The sequence below is a fragment of the Plectropomus leopardus genome, chromosome 22, assembly GCF_026936395.1.
Source record: "Plectropomus leopardus strain MGB_pleo_1.0 chromosome 22, ASM2693639v1, whole genome shotgun sequence".
In the NCBI taxonomy this organism is placed as follows: Eukaryota; Metazoa; Chordata; class Actinopteri; order Perciformes; family Serranidae; genus Plectropomus; species Plectropomus leopardus.
In genome coordinates, this window is record NC_142197.1 from 15,875,908 (window position 1) to 15,884,502 (window position 8,595).

Below are 8,595 nucleotides of genomic sequence, written 5' to 3' on the forward strand. Positions count from 1 at the left end.
TTTACAGCTTGGCTGTTTGAGCGATCTGTCTCTCAAACAGCCTCTCTCCCTGGCAGCCCAATCAATCATTTTTCAATGAAGATGTCACAGCTCATTGTGTGGAGTGTTATCCCAAACAATTTCCACTGCCTTTTAGATGATAAATTAAAAGCAAAACTTTTTTTTGTGTATATGATCGGTTCCTTTTTGCTAAATGTGTAGGTTCAGTATTTAATCCTTTGAAACCTTTGAAATTGCTTGTCTTGTGCTTTCGGATGCCTTTGATTAGTATTTAAACCTTTGACCCCCCCCAGAGCAAATTGGTGTGATTTCTTTCAAAAACATGGGAAAAGGCAATAAGCAATTTCCTAAAATATCGTAAGAAATTAGTTGATTAAGAAAAATATGTTTAAATAGCTGGAAAAAATGTCTAGGGAAAAAAAAGAAAAAAGCTAGGGAAAAATTCAATGTATAATATTTAAAATTACATTATAAAAATGTTATTTTTTAAGCACCTTTTTAATGGTCATTTCTTTTGTGGTTTTTTTTTTTTCAAAAATAATTTTCAGGAATTTTTCTTTTATTTGTACTAATTTCTTAATAATATTTGGGTCATTTCTTCTTTCGTTACTCATTGCCTTCTTCCCATGTTTCGCAAAGAAATAAAGCCAATTTGCTCAGATTTCAAAGGGTTAACGGGGAGAATATGGAGGATTTTACTCAAATGCTTTGTGGTTTTAATCCTGAATTCACCCACTCTCAACAATTTTCACCTCAGCTGAGACGTTGGCAGGTGCAGGAATGTGCTCACTATTAACTTTTCATTAGGCATTGTAAACCGCAGTAATCATCAAGAAGTAGTTGCTGCTCAACAAGGGACGTAATTGGTTTGTGGTTAATGGCTGCTTGAAGCCCTAAGTTGTGGGTGTGTCTGTGAAATCACAGTATGAGCTCTTTGCGACTCCACACTTTCTCAGGAAAAAGGAAAAAGTTTTAAAGATTGACAGCTGAAACTCTGCACAGCTCTCAGACATGTCTTTCTTGATGTTTGAGGTACTCAGCAAGCAAAGGATAATGCGGTGATAGAGCCAGAAGACTGACTCATTAAGTAACCAAAGAGCCGCAGTGGTGTAATAAGCTTTTCACTCTCATTCAGGTGGAATATTTATTCTTCTGTGAACACACCTCACCTCTCCTCTCTTCTGTTTCTGTCACAGGATCCTCTAGGAGTTGATGCAGAGACCTGTGACGCTGGGAGTCTGCTGTCCATGTTCACCCGACACGAGGATGTGTTCCAGATAACACAGAGATCAGATAAAACACACACCTGAACCCTATCTCTTCTTACTTCCTGCTTTTTAACAAAATGAAATCTTTTTCATCAGTATTCTCTGACTGCTTAGCACTGAGATGTAGTATCATAAGGTAAAGTAAAGAATATTAACATATCAGTCTAATCATTTGCCTGTTAGATTACTAATTAAACACGTAATATGTGAAGAAATGAAGTCGTTCAGGAAGTATTCAGGCGAGGCCAGGTGTATCTTGGTTCCAGCACATCTTCTTTCAGACTGGTGAAAAGAAAGCGGAAAATATAAATTTCTGTGTTTATTTTAGATTTGATTTCTGTTCTAGAAATTAATACAAAAAGTGCAAATTCAAGTAGATAATGCTTCATTTTCATTTTTAAACAGAATATTGCGGAAAACTTTAAATACCAGAAATGATTGTCTTAATGTAATAATCAACTGGGGAAGTTTCATGTTGATATCTTGTAAATAGTTTACTTAATATAGCTGTAGTGTCTCCCTTTCAGTTTCAAGAAAAAGTGGCAAAGAACTCCATTAAAAGAGATCAATCCCAAACAAAATTTTACTGAAATAAAAATATATAAGTATCATCAGCAAATGTATTCAAGTAAAAGTACAGTTTATCTAAACATATATACATATCTATACATATCCATGTCACATGACATTGACTCAGAATCGCGTCAGAATTTTTATGACTTTAGACACGACAAAATCAAGAAGACTTGCAACTTGACTGAAACACCAATAATTCATGACTTTACTTAGACTTCAGCCCTTTGACTTAAAAAAAACTTAAAATCTTTCCCAAAGCCAAAAGCCAAAAAGTGTGACAAGAACTTCCCTTCATTTCTTGTATCAACCAGCATTAACACTATTTATTCTCAGCAAGTCGACACTTAATTCCTTAGATCGACTTAGTTTGGACCAATTCGACAGCATCCAGTCAAGTTTCAGGAGAGAGCCATGACGAGCTAACGTTACGTTAGAGCAACAGTTGGGGAAAAAAGGATACCAAAGATTATTTTCTTTACGTACAAAACTACACAGTGGTCAGCACTGATGGCAGTTTGCAAAATGCTAAACATTATAGGACAAACTTGTTTAAAAAAAAAAAAGCATTCATGGATTTTGTAGATTTGACATATAATTACTCTAATGTTAAAATAGCATCACATTTGGGGAAGAGCACATTTTGACTTGCTTAGGATTCGAAACTCAAAGGACCTGAGACTTGACTTGTGATTTGAGGCTTACGTGCGATTTGCAAAACAACGACTTAGTCCCGCCTTTAGCATTCGAATATTGTGTTTAAGAAAAAGTAGCAATACTGCAATATAAAAGTTGAGCCTTAGAAATTCAGTCAAAGTACAGAGGATATCTAAACTATCAAAAGTAGAAGTACTCATGAGATTTATAATCAGTCTGTAAAAATGCATCATCATTTATAACATGACTGGTGGAGATAGTTTTCAGGTCCTTCACTTCAGTTGTAATACCACATGCCCTCCATTTTTTTCATGTTATCAGGATTAGTCTAAAAGAGTACATCATACTGTAAGTATAGCACTTGTTTTCATACAATGAAATGTCTTATTTTCTCAAAATTAACTGCAACCTTTACAATCATAAATCCGAATGTATGGAAATCCAACCTTTTTGCCGTCCAATTAGTACGCTTAAATGTAATCTGTTACCTCACTGCTCACGCCTCTTCCCACGAGGCCTTGCGGAGGATTTGCGAGGATCTGCGAGTCCTTTTCTTCGGTGCGTCAGCCCACCAACACCACCACTTCCTCCTCCACCTCCTCGCCCTCAGTGCACCGCAGTTGCATTATTAAACTTGTATAAGATCATTAGCATACAAAGCAGGAAGCCTACCGCGGCGGAGTCATACATATTTATCTGGACTTGCCTGACTTGTGCGTGCATACACTCATACTGTAACCCCTTTACACACAGGCGTGACTGTCTTTCTGCCGCAGGAGCAAACTGAGACTATGAAGTGGATGTTACTAGAAGCACGTCCACTTTTAAGAGATATTTATGCATTCGTGCAACATCTGAAGAAAGACGAGCTGCCGTAAACTACTAAAACATGTGCGGCTGCCTGTAAGACTGGAAAAAAGTGTGTGTATTTGGAAAGAGAGCAGATGGAGTTTGGTTAGGTTCATCAGAGCAGTTTGCTTCGAGCATATCAAATACAGTTTACACACAGAGGAATTTCAGTCTGCTTGCAATGCATATTCATCCACTGCACTCAGAAGCACATAATCAAATGGAGAGAAAGACAAACAGAGGACTTGAACTTGTTAATACATGTATCACCCGTGTGTTACCTCTGACTTTTGAATGACTGCTCCTTCTCTCTCTCCTTCCCTTGTTCCCTTCCTCTTCAAATCCACTTTTTTCCTCAACCATGCTATCCCTCTTTGGAGATCACTTTCCTGATGAGAGCACAACCCTTCCTTCCTTCTTTTTCCTCCCTCCTGTGAGATTGCTGTTGTGTCTTATGGCTTTTTATTCCTACGTGATGATAGATGGGTTCATGTAGGAGTAGAAGCCACTAAACACGCGGCGAGTGCTCAACGCGCTGGCCAACACACACAGCGAGCTTCCTGTGGATATGACAGCTGCCATGTTCACATCAATGTTCCTGCCCATTATCAAGAATATGCACTAGGTAAAAATAGTTAATCACAGCAGGGAGTGGCTACTGCTTCAGGTAATCGTCTCAGAGCAGATTTGTAATGTGAAAAACCTTTTAAATGACTTAATTAAATGGTTATTAGACTTAATTGAACAATTGGTTTAAAGAGAAAAGAGCAGAATGGTGCTGTAAGTGAGTGCTGACAAATCAATCTGAGAAAATCTGAAGTTGTGACTAGACCTACTTTTCCCCACAAAGACTTCCCACCTGCATGCCGGCTGCACGTGCCCTGAATTTTAAACTCATTCCTGCATTGCTCTGCCCCGAGGTCGCTGAGCAAAACTGGAGCTGGATGGTTCTCAAAATAGAGATCAGGAGGAACGGATGCCACAATTAAAATGTAACAACTTGCAGAGGTAGGTCATCAGTGTTGTTTAATAATGCAGAGAATCTATTATGGAGCGAAGGTGAGAACATACAGGATACTGTCATGACCTTCTGAAGTGTGAAATAAGTCTTCACTTAGAAAGAAAAGCACATGTGTTACATTCAAAACACGTGTCACATAAATCTTTTTTTTTAAGTCAGGTGTTATGTTCATATTCTGAAATATTCAGGATTCCTGCGTTCATGGAAAACCTGGAAAAGTCATGGAATTTCAAAATCAAAATTTCCGGGCCTATAAAAGTCATGGAATTGGTAGAAATCATATTAAGTTTTAGAAAAGTCATGGATTTATCTGTGTTTAGTAGAATTATACAATAGTTTTCTGTGGATAACCTTTTAGGTAATGTAGCATAACTGCAAATTTGATTTGCACTGCCAGCTAGCTGAAATTATGTTTAGAACAGAATAGAATAGAATAGAATAGTCTTTATTGTCATTGTACTGGTACAACGAGATTGAGGGTGCTCCCACAGAGCCACTGTACACCACAGAAGATTTAAAAGTGACATAAGACAAACAACATAAGTGAGGTTTACTAAAAGCTATACATATATATATATATATAAGTATAACCAGGGTATACATATGAGTATAAACAGGCAATGTATGTACAGGTAGTGCAGTATAAGCTAGAATTAAAAAAAAAGATAAAAGAAAAAGATAAAAAAAGAAAAGAGAAACGTTTTCATGGGTTATTTTTATAGAACTTTTGAAATTTTGCCAATGAAAATGCATGGGAACCCTGAATATTGCTCAAATTTCACAACTTTTCCTGAGCTAAAAAAAGGTGTCCTGTTTAGAAGCTTTGTCGAAATGTATTTTTCAGAAAATCCAGCTAAGTGTCAGTCTCATAGATTTCAGTCCTGGTTATTTTGGCGACACCTGTAGTTACTTGTTGTCATTTCTTAAAGCAAATGTGGTTTGCTACAACAGGTCACAGGCTTCTCAGGGCAGCAGAACAAATTTTTGTCATTTTGATAGAAAAGTCAGACAAAAATTGGCCTTTTTCCATCATTTTTTGAGCCGCTGTAATCTGATTTTACGCCGCTCATTGTAAAAGGAGTTGGCTACCTCGTCTGTCGCCTGCAGCTCTGCATGTAACACACTTCCAGACCGAGCACATTTGGCATCCGAGCAAGCGTTCCCTGGCTGCACCCCTCAAAAAAATTTAAAAAATATCAGCAGAAATATAGAACTTAGCTAACAAACGATTAAAATAAATAAATGAATAGTTAAAGAATAAGGCAAAACATTTTGTTTTCTTCTTTTTTACTTTTATTGATTTATTTACTGTACTGCACCCTGGATGGCTTTTGCCTTTTCAGTTTCTCATTTTTTATGGCTTCATCGTTTATTTCAGAAGAGTGTTTAATAATCAGCAATCACAGTAGGTTACATACAAACATATTAATGCACTAGGTATCATATCAACCCATCCAATAAAACAAACACACGCAAAACAAAACAGGAAAAAAAATCTACAAGGCAACTGTCCATGATGGGAAGATCTGCCCCCGATCTAACAGCTCGCTGTGGCTGCTCTCTCTTGTTCCATTATTCCCTGCAAACTTTCAACCTGATCCGCTGTCAACAAATTCCTGAGAAATTCCTGAGAAAAACATTTTGTTGAGGCTTTATTGATGAAATTTGACACTAAGTGCTAAGCTTACTGAAAAAAAAAACACATAGCATTTCCTGTGACTACTTCACAATAAAAGTCAACTCAACACTAAATGCTTTCAGTGTAAAGCTGCAGCGGTAGCAAAGACTTAATGCAGCTGTTTGCCGCGATTGTCGCCCCTTGACACCCATTTACTGCAAATATATAAATATTGCAATACTTTAATCATTGAGCCACAGGCTTAATCACCATTGTGTTACATCATTCAGCCATAGATAGTGACAGATTTCTTTTCTTTTTAATAAACACTTCAAGATTATTACTTTTAACCCCTGTTAAGACGTTTTTAGCCACTAGGAGGCAGCACACATCGCTGTGCTTATGTGACAAAGATGGGACATAATGAAAATAAGTAAGAGGAAATGAAAAGGCAGAAAAAAAATGCACTTACTGTATTATCTTAGTGATTTTTATTTATTATCACTACATGTTAATGAGATGTTTATTTGCGTTGATTTCTCATCAGTTCTCAATCATGTTAATAATAAGTAAAGTAAGTACAGTAAATGTAAATGATAATAGTGATATAAGGCTTTTTTTCTGAGTTGGGGGCGTGCCAGGAAAAGCTTGCTGAGGGTACTGAATGTGCTTGGCGTGGGACTGATAATATAACCTTATAAAGTTCATATGGCCAAATTCCATTGTTTAGTTTGTTGCCTAAATTCCAAATTCTTCACCTTTGAAAAACTCATGGTTTTCACTGGACAGTGACTAGATTTAATCAGACCAACATTTTTCCTTACAAGCTTTTAGCACCAGCCTGAAAACTGTTGCTCAGCTCAGTGCAAACCTCTTAATTCCTGTCCGCTCACAAATGAGGTCCAAGACATTTTGGCCAGCTCAAAATGGCTAACAATGGTATTTATCAGCAGTAACTTTCCGGCTGAACTGAACTCGGTGTCAGCCAATTAAGCAAGATATTCAAATGCTCCTGCTCCTGTTGGGTCCAGTTGGGTGCTGTGGGGTTTGGGTTTAAATGTCAACCTTCTGTTTGTATTTGCTGTAAAATAAGCCCATCGCTCTCTCCTCCTGAGCCGAATCTGAATAAAGCCTAAATGGGTTGTTGTCAGAAACCAGGAACTGAATTATTAATCCCTGAATATTACAAGAATTTGACACATGCTTGCAATTGTGTGACATTACTTTTGTGCCGATATGAGGCGGATAATTATTCAAGATGAAATTGCGATAGATATGGGTCTGCTGAGGTTTAATGATTTATTCACGGCTGTAAGTTGTTATGATCTAATATTCAGTGGGGTGGGATGGGACGTTTCTTTTGCTTGCATTATCAGTTTAATTTATTTTTCAGGTTCTCACTCCTACATAGAGTTCTTTATGGAGGTCTGAGAGAATAGCAGAGCAGGAAAGACTCTTAAGAGGAGGCTGAGAGGGGATTCGATCCTGGACCAGCAGGGGTCCATGGGAATCAAAAGGTGGGAATCAACCATCATGGCACCTATGGGAAAGAGGCTGCATTATTTAAAACAGCGCTGGCATATGAAGGGGAAGTGGTGTTTGAATAGTTTGTTTCCATCCTCTGTTTCGCCCGAGGGTGTGTACGCCTTTTCCCTGCCTTCCCCCATTTATGATCTGACTTTGCTGTACACCTCATACTTCCAAAATGTCAAAATGTTTGGTAAAATACGACAGCCTTATTTTCACTTTGGACAGCTGTGCAGTTTTTTTTAATTATGCAATGGAGTCCTCAGGTTATAAAAGCTAGACAAGGTCATATAATCCTCAAGGTCAGGTAAAAACATGAAAATCATCAGAATTGGAGTTATTGGATTTTTCATCTGACAGCTGCAATAATGTGGCGTGTTTGTGTACAGTAGGCTTAATGTATCAGTGTTGTGCTACTGTATCCGACCCCCCTCAGGCTATACTTTCTTTCTGTAATAAATAATGCTCTTTTGTGTTCTCTGCTTCATTTGTTCCCTGTTGTAACGTCAACGCTGCTTAATAAATTATGAATAGTGCCTGCTCAACCTGCCACATATCTTGTGTCTCATTTGTCTGTCAAACTCTTTTTTTGTTGTTTTAAATGCCACATGCAGGCAACTCCTAAATGTACACATTAATACACACAAGAGGTCTCCAGTTTTACAAGAGGCCTTTTCTTGTAGGCGTGGATGGATTACTGAATGGGACTACAGGGCACAGGCACAGGGGCCCAAAGTGTCAGGGGCCCCCATGGCCTTCACCTGCAAAATATTCCAGCTAGTCACCAACATTAGGCATGGATATCGGGTGAAAATTTTATGTCAGGACAATGTATAATGCCAGCGTCAGTTTAAAGTAGAATATAGACGACAGATGACTTTGATATTTTGTTGGATTTAAGTTGTGAGAAGTAACCAAAATCTGACGTCTTCCAAATGTCATCTTGACGTAGACTAACTTAATTTCAGGTCTAGGGTTTGGAGAACACAACATCTGCAAAAGGTCATAATGTTAACTTTCATACAGCTTGAAATTCTTATGTTGTTAAAATACCAGCAACCCATTTTTAATCAAACCCAAAT

At 37.7% G+C, this 8,595-nt stretch overlaps 1 long non-coding RNA gene across 1 annotated transcript in view; it reads left to right on the forward strand.

Annotated features, from left to right (window-relative positions):
* LOC121961179 (uncharacterized) overlaps positions 1 to 8,058 on the forward strand; it is a 55,035-nt gene extending 46,977 nt beyond the window's left edge. Inside the window, exon 3 of the long non-coding RNA XR_006107030.2 lies at positions 1,197 to 8,058. This is a non-coding gene — a long non-coding RNA (uncharacterized LOC121961179). The remainder of the gene's footprint in view (positions 1 to 1,196) is intronic.
* The last annotated feature ends 537 nt before the right edge of the window (positions 8,059 to 8,595 follow it).